Below are 20,338 nucleotides of genomic sequence, written 5' to 3' on the forward strand. Positions count from 1 at the left end.
AAGTCAACAGTTCTCCAGTATTCCCCCTGTCTGGAATCTAGTCCTTACTCTCCAGCTTCCTTCCCCCAGTTTCTGGATGCACTTCACTTTGATCTGCTGTGCTATGGGGTTTGAATGAAAGAGAAGGAAATGCTGGAGCCTGGGAATGAAGCCAAGCTACCCTGGTGATGCAAGAGATTCGGAGTGTGGCACTGGCTGTCCTTGAGGCATGGAGCTGCAGAAGGAGCCTTCTAATAACAAAAGTTGTGATCTGTTGAAGGCATACAAATCACATGCAACTTATACACACATCTCGTGCTATCTGCACACTGGGGAGACATTTTGAATAGCAGAACACCAGAGACTGGATAGATGATAGGCAAGGAATTCATTCTGGGCCATGATTGTAGAGGCCAGGAAGTCTAAGAGCCATGGCCATGGAAACCACTCAGTATCTGCTGAGGGTGGTAAAAAGGCAGTGGTGCATATACAAAGCAGACAGAGACACATTCACAAATTTTCCGTACAATGTGTCACTGTAACTATATTTTCTTTATATTAGCTGTTACTATTCATCTGTGTGCCTGACTTATAAACATTATCACAGGCATCAAGTATACATGGAGGAAAGCCATTGTGCATGTATGATCATAAGACCCACCAACAGTCTTGGAATGTGTCCCCTGGAGAGAAGCATGGCTCTGTTGCCAGTTATTTCTGGGACACTCTGAGGGACCAGGATACAGGCCTAGAGTTTGAGAGCTAGACCCAGTAGGGAAAGAATACCAAACATAGGGATCAGGATAAGGTAGCTTCCAGGGCTGCACAGGACAGAAAGTCCTTGAGTTTCAGAATAACTGACATGACACCCCTGCAGAATGGCATCTGGCCCCACCAGAAGTTTCCTTTTTCTTGGGCTGCTGGTGTGGAAGGGGTAATTGTGAGAAATACTTTGATGTAGTAGTTGCCCAGTGAGCAGAATCTTCAGCCTGGCCTTTACTTCTGATTGGACACATTGTATAAAAGCATTTAGCAAACAGAAGTATCATAGTCCCAGCTTAACTAAACATGATTAAAAGAGAATTTTAATTTTCTAATAATTTTAAACTAATAAATGGAACCTTGTACCATTAAGGATATGCTTATGTACATACCCCATTCACGGTTTATTTGAAGTTCCTACTTAACTAGGCATTAGATAAAAAAAAGTTTCTAAGCTTTCTTGTATTAGCACCAACTAACTGCTTTGGATCAGAAATCCCAAATGTGAGCTTGGAAGACATTTCATCTCTTCACAGTCTACTAAATACTATTTCAATACCAACTCCTTGTATTAGGCAATCTCTCACTTGATGTTTAGAGAGTGGTCTATGAGAATATTCTCCTCTCTGCTAGTTCCCCTTGTTAAAATGACCCTACAAGAACCAACATTCCTATGTAGAGAATGGCGTGCACTCCACTGCAGCTGCAGTTCTCCAGGAAAGTATCCCCTCTTTTATTATGAATTTTTCATTTTCTGAAAGTGTAATATAATCCCATGTCCTCCCTTCCCTTTTCTTCCTCAACCCACTTCATGTATCCTATACCTTGCTCTCATTCCAACTAATGGCCTCTTTTTCATTAATTATTGTCACACACACACACACACACACACACACACACACACACTCCTAAATATATGCATGCAACCTGCTCAGTCTGTATAGTGTTACTTGTACGTATGTCTTAAAGGCTGGCCCTGTGTTTTAGATTACCAATAGGCGTGCTCGTGCCTGAGGAAGGCTATTTCTCCCACCCCAGCATTCCTTAGTTGCCTATGGTTCTTTGTCTAGGGTTGAGGTCCAGTGGGCTTTCTTCCTTCTGCTGCCACATTTAAGGCATATGAACTTTGGGGAGACACACAGACCATAGCACTGATAAACCACGTAACATGCTTAAAGTTTCATGAGCTAGCAAGCAGAAAGGGAGAGGTGCGTGCCCGGACAGGGTTGATGCTAAGATGGATAGGCTGTGCTATTCTGCTGAGTAGTCTGGCTCCCAGTAGAATGATCCCAACAGGCCAAGATCATGCTGCTGACATGAGCAGCAGAACCTACAACAAAGCACACAGCCCTCCACTGCCTCACTCAGCACTGCCTCCAGTGCATGCTACCAGGGGTAGCCTGGGGTAGTGGGCAGCCATCCATGCAGAGAGAGGGTGAGTGCAGCCATACATCATGCAACTGCACAGGCCTCTGGGGTTCTGCAGGCTCCTGCCCAAGGCTCCCTTAAGATCAGGCCAGCATAATGCCCCAGGTGAATTTTTCTCAGTGTTTCCCCCAAGTCTTGCCCTTAAAAAATCACTCTCTTCAGAAAGCCACATAAATGACACAACTGCATCCCATGTGTCAGAAGGAAGAGCTGATCCAGTACAACCTACATTTCAAATCTCATTGGGTAGTTAGCCACCTGCAGGGTTTCCTTCCTATTTGGAAACTACAGTATTTGACAGTGATGGCAAAATACAGACATTCCCCAGTGATATTTAAAGAATAAAGAGATTTTGTTTTCCAAATTACATGCTGAAGGAGGGCAGAACAGTTGGTCATTTCCTAATCCTAGCAATGATGATACCCCAAATAATAATCTGCTGAAGGTCAAAGCCAGATTCCACTCCTTTGAAGCCCTTCAACCTTCATCTATGGCCCTTTTGATCTCCTGCTCCCTTTAAATCTCGGAGTGATTAGCAGCTCATTCAAAATGTATCTTCTATGGTATCTCTTAATTGTTGGCTTGCTTAGCAACCGCAATGAAGATGTAAGGGCCACTGATGTCAGCCTCCCATTCCTGCATCTCACAGGTGAGGTTACTTCACTCTCACCTGGACATCAGTGTGCAGGTACCTCACTCCTCAGCCCACCCAGCAGGATTGCTGGACCAGAGCCACAATCCTCAGTACATGCATTCTGGATACGTATCGCTGATGATTACTGTATCACTGATGATTACCCACCCAAACAACTCAACTTCAAGTTCCTGTCTGGCATCCAAGACCCTCAGCACATTGGTTCCAATATTTCTGCAACTATCTAGGAGTTTCCTGCAGATAAACTTGGCAACTTTTGGTCCTCCAGTACCACAGTTCGACTTTAGCTTCAGAGCCTTCTTTTATGTTCTTTTTTTCTTTATTTTTCTCCTCCCTTTTGTTCTGGGCATCCATCTGAGTCACTTGGGCCCTGAAGTAAACATGTGCATCTTTCTCATCTGATTCTGTAACAGATAAACTCTTTAAAATATAGTGGGGTTTCATCAACACTTTCCAGGATGTCACTCAGCAAGGAGAGTCACTGCTAGAAGTCCTCTGAGCCCTCCTGCTGACACTTGCAGTCTCCTGAGGCACATCCTCTACCCTGTGACTTCTGGGTACCCTTAACACAGTTCGCATGGCTCTTTCTGAACCTGGCCAAACTCCTCCGTAAGCTGGACTAGTAGTGACACCCATACCTTGGCAATAACCAACGAGCCTCAAATTGGATTTAAAATCCACTCAACAAGAGAGAAAATATGCTTGGTACTGGAAACCCAGCAAACTATCCAGGGCTAGTGATGTCATGGATCTCAGAGGAGAATCTGTAACAGCCTCCTAACTAAATCAACATAACGCATAACTCCATTTGTCCTTATACCCACAGATAAAAGTCCTCAACCCTCATCAAGGAAACTTCCTTTTGCAACAGAAAGTGGGAGAAATAGTACCTTTCCAGGGAAGAACATGCCAATTGGTTGTCTGTTATGAAATGGTCAGCCAGCCCTGAAAATATATACATACAAATAACATTATCAGGCTGATCAAAATATATATTATAAATATTCATATATACATATAATACATATCTATATATTCATATATACATATATAACAACACACAACAATTGATGAAAAAAAGAGCCCATGAATTTGAAAGAGAGCAAGGAAGAATAAACAGGAGTGTTTGGAAAGAGAGAAGGGAAGGAGAAGATGATGTAATTATATTATAATCTCAAATAAAAGAAAAACCTTTTAATCGCAAGCTTAGCAGCAGTCAGCACCTCTGAGAGAGGAGAGGGCCAACCCCAAGTGTCTGTGTTGATGGCACTGATGACAGTGACGGTGGCACTATTGGCCAGCCAGAATTTAGTACTTACAAACTGAAGCTTCTGATCTACATCTCCCAAGACAAATATGAAAACAAAGACAAAACTCTGTGCCTTGTTCCTTGGTGAAAACACTGCAGGGCCTGGTCACTACAAATTAGTCCCTTGTTCTGCAGAGAAGGGAACGGGGTGCCCCAGGCTGTCTTTGCTAGCTCCATCAGTGAAGCCTACCCTCACTTTTCTGGTAATGTCTCAGCTTCCTCACGTGAGTGCTCTGCACAGGCTGTTCCATCTTCCTGGTGTTTTTCCTCCCAGTTCTCAAATATGTTATGAATGCCCCTCCATTCAGACAGGTCTCCATTAGCCATGCTCTTTCATAGTTCCTTGTGATTGGTCAAGATTTCTATCTACTTTAGAAACTACTTGTTTGCTCACTGTCTCTGCCCTCTGACCTCTGCTGGATTCTTACCATTTCTTGTCATCTGCTCTATCTCAGCCCCTGGCACCAGTGGCTATCAACACTTTGGAAGGAAGGAAGAGAAGAAGGAAAGACATTAAGAAAGACAAAAGGAAAGAACAGAGATGGAAACTCCTGGTGTGTTTTGTGTTACTATCACAGAGCGCTATACACTGAATAACTTACTAAGAATGCAGTATTATCTGGCTTGAGTTTCTAGGGGCTGGAGAAAACACATTCAAGAGTGTAGGTTAGCAAATGTGTGCTTCTCATAAGAACCTCAGGCGAACAAAGAGGGAACCCATAGCATGACCGCACAGTGTGCTTAGCTGGGGGCCTTTCTTCCTCATGATGTTGTAAGCCCCAAAAGCCATCATGGAAGCCCTGCCTTCATGACCTCATCGTATCTCAATTACTACCTAAGGCCCTACCTACAAATACCTAGGAATGTGGGGATTAAGTTTCCAATGCAGGAACTGTGGAGAGAACATTCAAAGCAGGGGGCAGCTTTCTTTGACTTCACCATTGAGGGTACCATCAGCACACTGCTGGGCACAGGCTAGCTGGGGCTACACAGAAACACCAAGTGAGCAGAACTGATATCCCTGGGCTCTTACATGAGGTACACCCAGTATGCCTGGTCATCTGGAGGTGACCCTTGGGAGGGTTACCAACAGTAGACCCCACAGTCATTGGCTTGGCACATGCTATTTAATCTGCATCCGTACTTGAGTCTGATCCAGATAATTTTATAAGACACCAGGTCTCTGAGAGATTAACCTGGCCTTACTCAGAAGCCAGTGTTTCACATACACACAAAGGAATTCCAGATAAAATATAGAATACCCAGTTAAGTGTGAATTTCATAAACCTCTCAAGCATATCCTAAATGGTGCAAAGGGAATATTTATTAGAAATTTGAATTTTTCATTCATCACTAATTTAATTTAGCTGGGAACACCGTATTTTTATTTGCTAAATGCTTTCATACAATGTACCCAATTAGAAGTAAAGACCAGACTGAAGATTCTGCTCATTGGGCAACTACTACATCAAAGCATTTCTCACAATTGTCCCCTTCCTCACCAGCAGGTCAAGGTCACTGAAACCCCTGATAGGGCCAGACACCATTCTTCAGGGGTGTTGTGTCAGTCACTCGGAGACTCAAGGACTTTCCCTCCTTGGCATCTCTGGAAGCTGCTTTATCCCCATCCCTATGACTGGCATTCTTTCCCTATCCACTCCAGCCTTCTAACCCTAAGCCAGCTTGTTCCCTGCTCCTTCAGAGTGCCCTAGAAATGTCTGGCCATAGAGCCATCCTTTTCTCCAGGGGACACATTCCAAGACTGCCAATGGGTACTTTGATCTTACATGCACAATGGCTTTCCTCCATGTATACTTTATGCCTATGACAATCTATAGCTTATTAGTCAGTCACACAGATTAATAGTAATAGCTAATATGGGAAGGAACAGACACAGCAACACACGGCAGCAAAAGTTGTGAGTCTGTGCCTGCAGTCTCAGTCTCTTGCTTCAAGTATTTCCTTGTACTGTGGTCACACTTTTTGTGATGATGTGAGATCCACGCATCAGCCACACAACAGGATGTGTAGATAAACAACAATGACACTGTGAGAAATAGACTACAGGTGACTTTTGGAAGGCATGCCAAGTTCACGAACTGTCTACTTTTGGAGTTTTCCCTGTAACCTCAAGTAGCTGAACCTAGAAAGTGAAGCTGTCAGTACCCAGAATGTGGCCATGTCATATGACAGAAGTGACTCATTAGCTGTTGGTTTGCTTATTTTCTTTTCTCTCTCTCCCCTTTTGATCACGCTTCCCCATCAGCCTGGAGTTGTTCCAGTCTGCTTCAGTATCTTGACGTCCTCTCAAGCCTTCCTTATGGCGATCTGCACCTGTTTTGGTTTCGCTCCTCGGTCTGCATGGACGTGTGCCATATTTTCCGGTGCTCATATTAATGAAAGAAATTTAAAATTATAACAAATATACAAATAAGCCGAAAGTTACAATCTGAAGCACCGACATACATGCTGTCTCTTTGCCATCCCATCCTCTGCATGGCCGTGTGCAACAGTGATCACTTTCCTTCCTGAATCTGGGAAGTAGCAACAGGCTTGTGAGAAAAGGACATTCTGTGTGATGCCAGAAGAGAAGAAACGACGCCTGCAACTACACAGTCAACAATTTAACACTTGTCCAATCCATTCATTAGCACAGTTACTCAAGCTGATAAAAGGCCTTCTTCATTTCTAAACACTTATTTTGTGCGAATGAGTGACTTGCCTGAGTGTATGTATGTGTACCACATGTGTACCTGGTTGCCTGCAGAGGTCAGAAGAGGCCATCAGATGCCCTGCAACTGGAATTGTGTGTGACTGTGAGCCACCATGTGGGTGCTGGGAAACATGAGTCTCCTGTAAGAGCAACAAGTGTTGTTGACCACTGAGCCATCTCTCCAGTCCTAGAGTGCTTTTTTGAAGGAGGAATTAGGGGGAGATGGAGAAGGAGGAGAAGGAAGAGTGAATTACAAGGAACTTCGTGTTTCCTGCACCTTTCTACTTCTGAGAACTGCTGAAGAGTCCAGACATGTTTTATGGGAAGGCAGGGCTGAGTTTGAGGTGCAGCCCTAACTAAGGTACCTGGAGTCTGAGGCATGCTCAGTGTTCCCCTGCAAGACACTGTCCATGGAGCATGTCCTACCCCAGACAACCTACATCTTGGTCTTGCTTTCCCATACAGAACTGTCCCAATGATGCAAAAGTGATTAGATCTTCAGGAGAACACATTCATGGGCGAGGATCTTTTCCCAGGATAACAATATGATAGGCAGAACATTGAGCTTCACAATCATAATAGGGAACATTCTTAATTGCACAGAGCATCCTGCAACTTAGTGGGTCAGGGAGCAGGAGCAGTGTTGAGCAGGAAATGTGTTTAGGTGGATCAAGTGCATTTCTCCCTTTGAAAATTCCAATTAGGATTTTATCCTAGATTTTATCAGGACATGAGTCCATTTCAAATTGATGAGTATCTGAATCCTAATGGCATGCTCTTGGGGTCTTACTGTAGTGACCCTGCATCCTCAATGCAGCTATTTAACCTTGACCTAACATGGGGTCAAATGACTAGGTGCTCTGAAATGTTGGCTCAGTTATGTGCGGCTGAATGGCCAACCTTGTACAAATGACTTTCTCAGACAACTTGTAATTTTTAAGGCCATCATGAGAAGCAATGAAAGATCTAAAAGCTTGGCATGGGGTCCATTTGGTGCATGCTTTATGCTTTAAAAATGTTCATTACTTTTCTTTCTAGCATAATTCCATTTAAACCCTCAGTTTTAACAATAGAAGTCACACTTCATAGCAAGACATGTAATTTTCTTGACTTTAATAGTTTCATAATTTCATGACAATTTTTTGTCAGTGTAAAACAGTAACCCAACTGGCCCTGTAGCCATATAATGTGATTTTGAAATGATGCTAAACACTTAGTCTGTTGCATGAGAATTGCTGTATTTTGGCTCTTATGTGTGACCTTTGGGTCCCAAAGGTCCATGTGTTGAAAGCTTAATGTGTGATTTGGTGTTACAAGGATGTAAGGCAGTTTAAGAAGTAGGGCTTGGTGGGCTTAGGTCATCAGAGATTGTGAGACCCTAGTGCTCTCTCTTACCTTCTCCCCTTCCATTTCTCCCACACCCTAGCATGCTCTCCCATGATGTTCTGGCCCACCATATGGCCAGAAGCAATCAGGTCAACTGACCATGGACTGGAACTTCTGAAACTGTAAGCCAACATGAACCTTTCCTCTTTTATAGTTGATGATCCTAGTTATCAGTTAGTGCAAGAGCACCTACTAACTGACTGCCAAGTAAAAGGAGCAGAACTCTGCCCTGAGATTATGAGATGTCATACCTTAGTGGAAACATACAGGAGTTATTGCCCTCAACTGTAGGACTCCCAAACACATATAAACCCAAGATACTGAGAGACGTTGGGAACTGAGGCTGTTCTCGGCCAACTGCAGCTTGTCATTGAAACGTTGTTCCTTCTGCATTGTACACGTAGTGAGGGACCTTGCCTGCCCTCAAGAACCTCTGCTATTTCTTCCAGAGGCCCTGCTAAAAAGGCACACCTAAGCATCTAGTGGAATGCACATGTGCGGTCTCCTGCTAAATGGACAGCTGGACTCTAATAATTCAATCCAAATGAAGCTGGCATCACTCTGTGGCTAGCAACCTGGCTCGCTCTGACATTTGTTCTCATTATTCTTTATAAGTACTGTGAAAAGGACAAAAAGACAATCTCCCTGTACAGCAGTAAACCATGTAATGTATAGAAACCATGTTTTATATTTTGGTCTTATTTTAACATGAGATATGCTAGGCAAATAAATCTTATTAAAATGTAATAGATTTCTTGGATAGGAACCGAACTGAGACTCAAAATGGGACTTCTAGGACAACAACCCTTAAATGGCCACCTTCATCTCATCTTAACCCTTTCTTATAAAGGAATTAAAGCTTACTAGCCCTTTGATTAAAAATCTTTTATGTGTCTGTCTTTGCAGGCTGTATGTACAGAGGCTTTGGAGGATGGAGCCCACAGTTCGAGTGCAAATGCTGAAGAGGTTACCTACTTCAAGACCACATTGTTTTTAAAAATAAAAGCTAAACCCTGTAATTAGAAACTTAGAGCTGTGACTAAGTCTCTCAAAACAACCAAGGAACCACAGGAATGTGTCTGTGAAACTTGCCCATCAAGTGGTTCATGCCATTGTCAGACCCACACCCAGCAATGTCCACTGCCCTAAAAGGTCTGGCTGTCTGTGAGAGTAGGAACCGGGGGCTTACCTGGATCTTCTCTGGGAAATAAAGCAGCTAAGTTAGCTGAGAGGCTGCGCTCTCAACTCTGCTTCTAGCCCATGATAGCAGTGACTTCAACCTGGCCAGATTAACACCATCAAGATGGGCTGACAGATGAATGGGGCCTCACAGGTCCTCTTCCCTCAGAGTTGTTCTTACACATTTTCCAGCATACCTTTTAAGATGATCAATGTGTTCCAACTAAACATCCCAGCTTCCAGATTCTGTCTGGACCCATATTTCCTCTTCATGAAGGCGGATCTCTCACGTTTTCCTTTACTCTCTCCCCCCCTTTTTTAAATTATTTTATTTCTTTACATTCCAGCCATTGACCCCCTCCTAGTCCCCCCTCCCACAGTTCCTCATCCCATCGCTCCTCCCCCTTGCCTCTGAGAGGGTGCTCCCTACCACCAGGCATCCCCCTTCCCTGGGGCCTTAAGTCTCTCGAGGATTAGACACATTCTTCTCCCACGAGGCCAGACCAGGCAGTCCTCTGCTATATATGTGCTGGAGGCCTCTGACCAGCCTGGGTGTGCTGCTTGGTTGGTGGCTCAGTCTCTGGGGGGGGGGGGGGGGGTTCGGGAGGGAGATCCAGGTTAGCTTAGACTGATGGTTTTCCTATGGGGTTGCTCTCCCCTTCAGCTTCTTCAATCCTTCCCCTAATTCAACCACAGTAGTCTCCGATTTCAATCCAATGGTTGGGTATAAGCGTCTGCATCTGTCTCAGTCAGCTGCTTCCAGGGCCTCTCAGAGGACAGCCATGCTAGGCTCCTGTCTGTAAGCACATAAGTAATAGTGTCAGGCCTTGGGGCCTACCCCATGGGATGGATCCCAAGTTGAGCTGGTCACTGGGCTGCCTTTCCTTTAGTCTCTCTTTTCTGTTTTATCCCTGCAGTTCTTTTAGTCAGGAACAATCCTGGGCTAGCAATTTTGACTGTGGGCTGGTAACCCCATCCCTCCACTTGATGACTTGTCTATACTGAAGGTGAACTCTTCAAGTTGCCTCTCCCCATTGTTGGGTATTTTGGCTAAGGTCACCCCCATTGAGTCCTGAGAGTCTCTTACCTTCCAGGTCACTAATACTTTCCAGAGGATCTCCCACCCCGACCTCCCCACCCCACCCATGGGGTTGCATATTTCTATTCATTCTCCTTGCCCTCTGGGCTTCTCTCCTTTCCCCCCGCCCCAATACCTAGGCAATCCTGTTCCCCCTTTCCCTTCCCTCTTTTATCTCCCACTCAGGTCCCTCCCTCCTTCTGCCTCCTGTGATTATTTTGTTTCCCCTTCTAAGTGGGATTGAAGCATCCACACTTGGACCTTCCTGCTTATTAAACTTCTCATTTAAATATATGCTTAAGATGACTCCATTTTGGAATGTTCAGCTTTTCATATGAGAAGTGAAAGCATTTAATAGAAATTGTACTTTGGGTTTGAATTTGAACCTATCCCCAAGCTGGTGATATAGCCTCATCCTCCATCATGATGCTGGATAGTGGCAATAAGTTATGGCACCCAGTCCGTATGCGATGACAGAGAACTGACACACGGTAGCACAGTTTAGCTGTGGCTAAGTTGTCAGGCACAGTAAATAACTTCTATTTTCTACTTACAGTGGGTAAGATGTGGCCCATTGTAGGTGGAGGATTATCTGTAGAGCTCATGTGCATGTGTCTGTGGATATGGTACGTATAGGGTACACACATACGCATGTGTATATGTGCATATATATTTGAGATTAATAATGTCTTAGGGGAGAATTAGAGGCCTAGTCTGAAGTGAGAACCAGAATACATGAATAACCACACTTGCTTCCAAGCATAATTCAGTGATGCTTAATTCTGTGTCTTGCCTGGCTCTTTGCCCAGGTCTCTAAATTCCTCTTCATTATTTTACTGTGTGGTTTATCGTTTACTCTTTCTTCCTTCTTTTCCCCTTTATTTCGTACTTACTTTCCCCATTGCTCAGAACATCTGTAATATCAACTGCTCTCTGATGTGTATTGCCACACAGCCAGGCTTTAAGCAAGCATGGAGTCCAGGCACAGAGTCAGAGGGGCGAGGACAAACAGGCAGTGGCAAAATCAAAGAAAGCAGGAGTCACAGCATGAATATCAAAAGCACTGATCAAGAAAAAGAACTATATAACAGCTTACAACATGTGCAGCCCAATGTTTAATTATAGTAGAATGTTAAATCCCTCAGGTTTTAGAAATACATATATCTGACAGAAAGCAAAATAAGAAAAGATATTACAATAAAATTAGAACGTTGAACAATCAGTTTATTTAGAAACTAAAATATACTTTTCTAACAATCCTTTTAATAAACTTAAAAATCAGATTTAAAATTAACTATATCTAGAAGTCACTCAGATATTTTATATAAAACCAAACAGAGGAGTTGGGAAGGGTCTGAGAAGGTTAAAGCAAAAAATTTAGAAGAGTAAAGGAATATGCAATCACTTTACTAAACCAGCATAATTCTCAACTATACTAATTTTTTCTTTATACCCACAGATACATGTATAGTGTTCTCTTTGCAGCAGATGGAGACCTTTATAGAAAACTACAACCACTCAAAATGTACAGTTGTGGAGCTCAGTCACAACAGATGCATCTACAACAAAGCTCCTATACCTAAGCTTCATGGAACATTGTAGAAGAGTGGCCAGAGAGACAGGAAGAGACAAAGGATCAGGGGGTTTTCTCTGAGATTATATCTTTTAAGAATGTCAGAGGCAGGCTGGAGAGATGGCTCAGCCATTAAAGGCTAGGCTCACAACCAAAAATATAAGAATGTCAGAGGCTACACCCATAAAGTTTCACCAATATGAATGCCTAAAATATGATCGGAACAAAACAACAGATGCACCTAAGAGGGTGTAACAAAGTCCATGAGGCCTCAACCTTACACAAAAGTCTACAGGCAACCAAAGAATGCTGCGAGTGAAAGAGAGAGTCTTCCTTAGGGGAGATCACACCAATTGGTCAGTCCTGATAACATACATACAAAAAAATTAACATTATACAGGCTGAGCAGATGCTTAGGAATATACACGCAAGATACATATATGTGCATGTATATTCGTGTAACAACAACTAGTATGAATTTGAAAGGGAGCAAGAATAGGTATATATAATGGTATTATACTAAAATTTCAATAATAAAAAAAACGTTACAGTAAGTGAAACCTTTTATTTAAAGAAAGGAGGGGAAAAAAGAAAGGAATCAATTGCCTGCCAGTGGGATGGAGAAACCAGTTAAATAAGGTCAAACTGTTCAGTGTGTAATAGGGCACACTTCCATAAACCCCCAAAGCATTTTAGGATGTTGAAAAGGGACTAAACGTACTTCAGGTAGCAATAGGAGTGGAGGGGATTCCCACAAACCCCAGTGCAGTTCGGCACGGCCTGGCACATGAAGTGAGAACACAGCCCACAGAAATACTGCAGAATGACTTCATAGATTCTTTCTCTGCTGGAGATACGACTCTGTGCACACAAAATCCACAATTCCTGTTGGGGGCAGTATCCAAATTAAATCAAGAAGTTTTAAAAGTAAATATACAAAAGTTAATAACACATTTATGAGCTAATAAATCCATGAAAGTGGGTACTGGGGGGCGGGGTGGGGAATGCTGTATTTGCCACAGGGACCAAATCCATAAAGTAGTTTAAAATCCAATAAGAAACACTGTTCATGCTATATGAAGAAAATTGTAAAATCTTATTGAACAATACAAAACAAGGTCTAAAACAAAGAAGAAAACACATTGTTATTGTAAGAAAAGGTTTTGTATTATAAAATGTCAATTCTTTTAAAAAAAAAAATGAGTAAGCAACAGAATTGGATTTAGGGGAAGTTTCATTAAATAAAACAATCCCACTATTCATATGCAAAAACAAATGCCCCAAAGTAACAAGAAAAAAAGTTTTATGTGTGGTGAGCCAAGTAGAAGTGGGAGGCCTGGCCTTATCTGCTACTAAGACACAGCAGAAAGTCGCTGTAACCCATAACCAAAATAAAATAACATTGGCATTGAAAGAGACAGCAGATTAAAGAAACAAAATAGAGAAGCCAGGAACAGCTCTCAGTTGCTACAAATGCATAATAGGGACACAGTTGGTGTTCCAATGCAGTGGGGAGAGGCAGGTTTATTGAGCAAATGATGCTGGCACAGACAGTGATCCATCTGGCAGAGACATTTCGGGTACCTCTTACGCTAGGCATAAAGCAAACACAAAAGGAAGCAAAAGCTTAAATGGAAATAAGTTAACAACAATAATAATCCGGAGCAAGCTTTAGAAGGGTATTTCAGAGCGAACAGGTAGGTTCTTAACAAACGAAGGGGGAGGGCAGAAGGAGGTGACCTCAGGAGACACAGAAAGACGTTTTGTATAGCCTGCATGTAATATAGTGTTATAGTATAAATATATGCATATTTGATGATAGAAGAAGCTCTCTACATAAAGGGGGAAAATTGAGACCCTTCTTGCTGTCCTTGTGGGATTGTGCTCAGGACTCACTGCAAACAGAACAGACGGGGGCTCAGATCTATTACACCAAACAGCTGGTGTTCACACAGATCCCATCAACAGCCTTCCCAGTGCCTACCTCCCCTCTGACTGACTTGGACCACATCATAGTTGTAACTCTTAGAAAACGTCTGTACAGGTTTGGTTTGGTATAGACACACTTATATTTTTAAGAATATCTTTACTCTGACTTAATTTATGTTTCCCTTTTTCTTCTCCTCCCGTTCTATTTTATTTTGGTCCACTGTAAGCATCGTTACGATTACTTACTTAAAAGTCTGTAACCCACTGACAACTTTTGTAGACTGGGTTGCTGCCTATGAGTTATCTGGTGTGAATGGCAGACTGGCTGCACAAATAAGTGCAAATGACAGAATCCTCTGGCACCAAATATCTTCAATGTCTAAAGAGAACTATACACAAAGAAAGGGAAGTGTCTATACTAAAGAAAGGGAAGTGTCTGTCTATACTATATACTGAGCTCCCATGGATTGTTAAGGCAGACACACAGAACCCTAGAGTCATACAGGCCATGGAAGTGAGATGACCTCATAGGCCATGGAAGTGAGATGACATCATAGGCCATGGAAATGAGATGACACCATAGGCTGTGGAAGTGAAATGACGTCATAACACATGTCCAGGTGGTCAGTATTATACAAAAAGATGCTCAATTCCCCTGTTGACAGGAAGATGGGTAAAATCCAGATCAGCCATTACTCCCGTAAATGCCCAACCTCCACATTAAAACATGGCAACATACAGGCAGGGGTGTGTGATGAACTCTTCTGCAGCCCTTAGTGGGAGCGTCAGTGAAACTTAGTAATGAACTCTCTCATGATCCAGTGGGGAGGGCAATGCAAGCTGGTAAAGCTTTCACCCATCCTGGTGTGAATATCAATGGGATTTAGTAAAGAAATATGTCACGGTCCTGGTGTGAATTGCAGTAGAAGTTTAGGACAAAATCTCCTCCAGGGTCCTGGTTGGGACATCAGTGCTGCCATTCTGCCAAGCATCCGGGAAATGTCCCTCCAAAGATACCTTGTCATCACACCGGGCAGATCACAGTCAACAACCCAGCCTACCAAAGATGTCAGGGGATTCCAGACTTTAAGCCAATCATAACAATGTTCATACTTAGAGAAAATGAGAGATGAGAGACACCTAAATATTAAAAGAGATTCTTGAACAATTTTTTATCAAATGTACTAACAAGATACCATACACTCAGTAAAGAAGAGTTGTAAAGCTGTTTTCTAGATAGCACCCCAAATCTGGAGTGAACCCAGATGCCTGGCACAGGAAAGTAAACAGACAGTAGCTCACATACTCATAAAATGAAATATTGCTCAGGGCAGGAAATTTATGATATTGCAACAGTCTGGTGGATTTCCCAGAGCATCAACTGTGCAGAAAGACCATTCACACAAAAGTAAAATCATTTTTGTATACACAGAGAGAAACAGAGACAGAGACGGAGAGGTAGTTCTAGATCCAACAAAAGCAATCCAGGCAACAGTGGGAAAAATTCCAAGGTCATTTTGGGTGAAGTTGGAAAGGAGGTAACTAGGAAGGGCAGGGAGTGTCCCCTTTGTATTCTGTGTATTCTGTCTGGGCAGAGAACCTTTATCAAAGCTAGCTTTATCAAAGCTCAACTGATATGCTCAAAGCCATAGACGCAGATTGTATGCAAAATTTACCTCTGAGGGAAAATAAATATTGCACACTAGATAATGGCATACCTGCATGCAAAGTGTTTAGGGAGAAGCACACTGACTTTGTAGCTTCTTTAGACACTTCTGGAAAGACCAAGATGGTTAAACAGAGAGACAGCTTGAAAGCTAAGTACAGGATAGGCATCCCCAACCTAATAGATTCCAAAATCCAACGCCTTTTGAGCACCCAGCAAAATTCTACAGGGCAGAATTGCTCACTCTGTAGAAATTGTTGTTCCACGTTCAAAATTATTATAAAAAACATTTGATATTGCTTTAGGGTCTTATGTAAATGATGTTTATGAAACATGAATAAACATTCAGATGTGGATCTCAAGTCCAGAGACCTGTTATTATGCATATATAGGTATTTCAAAATCAGGAAAAAAGTTCTGTGTGTTTGCTGCTCTTTATCTCATATCTGGGGAAAGGGATTCTCTTAGACCTATAGCTACTGATTTGGAAGGGAATCTACCTATACCATGTACATTTTCTGGTATATGCGTGGAAATACTCTGCTTAGTTGCATGAACACAACAAATAAGAAGTGAGTCCTGTAGATAAGATGTTAGCAATGGAAAAAGAAACATGCAGGGGTAAACTCGAGATTGACAGATGCTGACAGACAGCTACAGGCACAGGGAAGCAAAAGTTCAGGCTGTGTTAATTTTGTTATAGCTCCCTGTTCTGTTTTTTAAATCTCTACTGTGATCATTTGCCGCAGTGTAATTTTAAAGCTATTTTTATCCCTGGATAAACATAAAACAAAGTAAACCAAAGGAGAGATCTCTATTCTTACTTCTAAAATGTCCCCAGAAATCACTTTAGCCTTGGGCACTGCAGAAAGGCTTTCTGCCGGACTCAGTTTATCCTCCCTGCTGGTCTCTGTCCTGCAACAGAGCAAACTCCACACCAGAATCAGGAATATCCACCACCAAGATCAGCCCTTCTAAGTCTCCAGTCTGCAGAATATTCCCTCTGGAAATATTAAGTCTTTGGCTTTTCCCATACTTGAGTTGAAGCTAGAGTTAGTCCTCCCCTCCCCCCCGCCCCATGTTCTACCCTGAGCTGTCTGCAAACTTGCCATGTGTCCCAGCCTTAAGAATTCAGGCATGCGGTAAGACACAATTTGGGATGACTGTCTCTAACTCGCCAACTATGTACCCATCCCACAGTTGCTGCAGGTAAAGGGCAGCACAAAGGAGTTTAGAGAGGCCAGCCTCACCAGGGCTATTTTCCTAGTTAGGATTCCAGGGTTCTGGAGCATAGAGCTCTGAGCCTATGGAACGGAAAGGCATGGGCGGGAAGTGTCACTGGCTGCCAGACTCTGGGCAGGCCTCCAAGAACTGAGACCAGTGGATGAAGGATGCAGCCTGCTTAGCTCTGTTCAGAGAAAGTAGGTTCTCATTCTAAGCTCTGCCTTCCTCAACAGCGCCAACTTCTTTGAACTCCTACTAGACCAAATCCACAGAGGGGCAACCTAGGGCCCTTAGCAGGCATAAATAAATAAATAAATAAATAAATAAATAAATAAATATTCAGGTAGGGCTGGAAGGAAGCTATGAGCCTGCAGACTTTTTGAATATACACTACATACAGGTGTCTAGGCAATCCCAGGAGCCCAGAGAAAGCAAGCTTATACATGCAATGGCGATATGGACCTTGTGTGGGACGATCATGACTCCCTGGTTGCTTCTGATTCCTCGACCCTTCTATATCTGTGTGGGTCAGCACCGTAGAATGCCATCTAAGAGTGCTGCTTCCCCACTTGAACAAATGGCCTACAGCTACGCAGGTCTTGGTTAAGGCAATATACAAATACATCTGCATACTATTTGAGGTAGCAGTGACATCTGTAAGCAATGGTTCCTTTTGCCCAGGTGACACCCCGATGACACATCACCCTACGAAGTAACAGAAAGGGCTTGCTTCAGCACTCTCCACAGTCAGCAGCTTCACCACACAGCCAGGTTGCTGATCACCTGTGGCTGAATAAACTCAATAATTTAAAATACATATCTCAAATAGCATTCATATCTACTGCTTAAAGTAGATGTAAAATTAGAAACAACCTAGAGTATTTTAGCCCTCCATCCTGAGAGTCTGTGTAGCATAGGAAGGAGGACCATATACTTAAGGGAAGGACTGGCTGCTGCTACTAGCTGTACGATTAAGAGCAGATTAACAGATCTGAGCCCCAGCCTCAGCCATGTATTGCAGACAAGGATTTCTTGACTTCAGGGACAGACAGAGATTTAAACAAGATTCAAATTGGGGATGGCACATAGTTTTTTATTGTTAGTTATTAAATATGAACACTTTAAAATCATTTTTAATTGTTCTAAAATGCAAAGCAGCTGCCTAGATACAATGTTTCCACCTCAATTCATTACTGACAGTAGGGTGATAGTCCTGTTTAGAGTAACTCTGGGTCATCTAGGTGTGACATAGATGAAAATATAAAAGAGACAGAGAGAAAGGCAGGCAGCCAGGCAGGCAACAAGCACAGCTATGGTCTCCCTACAGGAAGCATAGTTTCTTGCCCATAAGAATGATACTTAAACCAACTTGGGTTTTGTCTTTCTGTAAAGAGCAAGAATGCACAGAATGTCCCTAGGCCTGAGTTGTATAACCTTGTCACTTATTAACTGTTCCACTTATCAAAACATTTGCTTGTCTGTAGCCCTGGGCCATTGTCTGCCCTGGGCTTGCCCTGCCCCTCTCCCAGCCTGTACTATCTGTAGCTGTGTGGAGAGCTGTGAACAGCAGGGGTCCAGTCTTGTCTTTCCAGTATCTGCAAAGTCATGGGGTTCTGACCTGGTGACTGTCTAGACATTTTAAGCTCAAACCTCCTTGTAGTTTTCTGACCACTCTCTTGGTTTTTTCTGTCTTGCCATCTGGAAAGTTTGGTTTCTAAGACCACATTCCCCTCCCTGATCAATGTTTGCAAACTTATGGGATGAACTCTGCCCTTTCTCAAAGAGGAACTGACTTACAGGGTATAGCTTTCTTCCTTGTTTAATTTTTTTTAAGTGAAAAATAGACTTTATGCTTCCCTGGTGCCTTGCAGAGCAGACGAGGAAAGCTTCCAAGGGGAAGGAGGAGAGCAGATGCATTTCAATTTGCAGACACATGGCTTCAAGCAGATGTGGATGGCTCCATCATTGGCAAGATATGGGACTAGGTTTCAGAGCTAGCAGGCAGCCATGACAGTAAAGTCATTTCCCAAAGCCAGCTGATCCTAGGAAGTATCTAAAGACAGACTCGAATGCAAAGACCAAGACTGGATGCTAGCATCATAATAGAATAAGCTGAGAGCAAAATACTGGTCTGTCACTCAAATATCTGCTCCCTGGAGTCACAGGGTGTTTTCCTCATCTGCATTTATGTCAGACATTCACAATATTGTTTTGGTAGAAATCTACCCAAGCAATCTTCATGGTGCAGTAATGAAGAAAAGCACTTCCTTTTGTTGGAATCATCTGTGACACCTAAGAGTCCATTGTGTAGAAGTTGGTATTGCAGGCAGTTCAAGCCCTGCAAAAAGAGAATAAGAAAATGACAAGACAGAAGTTCCAAATGCAGAGTTTGCTATCTGGGTGTTTGTTTCATAACATAACAGACAGGCTTCCTGAGCAAGCCCACCTCCTTATGAGGCTGCATAGGGCTCCTTATATGTCCAGTATGGTTTTGATTCTAAAGTAGGTTTAGCAAATGTATCAGGTAATCAGGTAGTGTCTGAATCAATGGCTTGTAAGAAGAAAAGTATCAAGCAAATATATAACCTCACCATATCACTTGGATGGGAGCATATCATGCATGTAGTAGAATGTTCCATTTGTGTCTAAAATGTACATTACATGAGTCTTTAGAGTGACACCTAATGAACTCCTCAGCAGAACTATGTAAATATTCAGTCCCATGGTCTCTAATTACTTCATTCATCATTAGAATGTTCACTTTCTGACCTCATCACAGGGTACAGAGGTAGCCAGCCACCTCTTGAGGAGCTTAGCCAATGTCTGAGGAAGTGCCAAAGAAGAGTCTATGCATCCTTTGTGTTAGAAGAGGGTCAACAATTGGGCATGAACATCTCACCCTACATCAGCCAGGGCCTGCCCTACAACCTCTGTGACCTGATAAGAGCTCACATGTATGACATTCTCACATTGTGCTAATTACTGTGTCCCAGGCCCATAAGTACATACAGCATCCTAAGAGAGAATTACAGTTATTGCTTGGAAAAGCAAAAAATGCTCAGCTCAGCACAGTGACACATACCTGTAATCCCAGTTCTAGAGAGGCTGACACAGAAAAATAAATATCAACAGATGGAATGGGGTGGGAGAGAGAGACAGAGAGAGTAGAAAAAGAAACTGAGACAAAGACAGAAAAGGAACAAAGAAACAGAGACAGAGCTATACAGTCAGAGGCAGAAAAACAGAAAGATTGACACCCTGTAGACTGCCTTTCAGTCTCTTCTGGGCACAACTCCAGGACCACTGAATCGTCTAGTCAGAAAATAGTGAAGTTCTTAGCTTAGCAATTCATTTAACTATTTTTTAAATTCAAGTGAGAATTCTGAATAATGTTACCTATAAAACACTGACTAATTTGGAAATACATTGATAAAGCATTTAGAATGAAATGATAGCT

The sequence above is a fragment of the Mus musculus genome, chromosome 13, assembly GCF_000001635.26.
Source record: "Mus musculus strain C57BL/6J chromosome 13, GRCm38.p6 C57BL/6J".
Taxonomy (NCBI): Eukaryota; Metazoa; Chordata; class Mammalia; order Rodentia; family Muridae; genus Mus; species Mus musculus.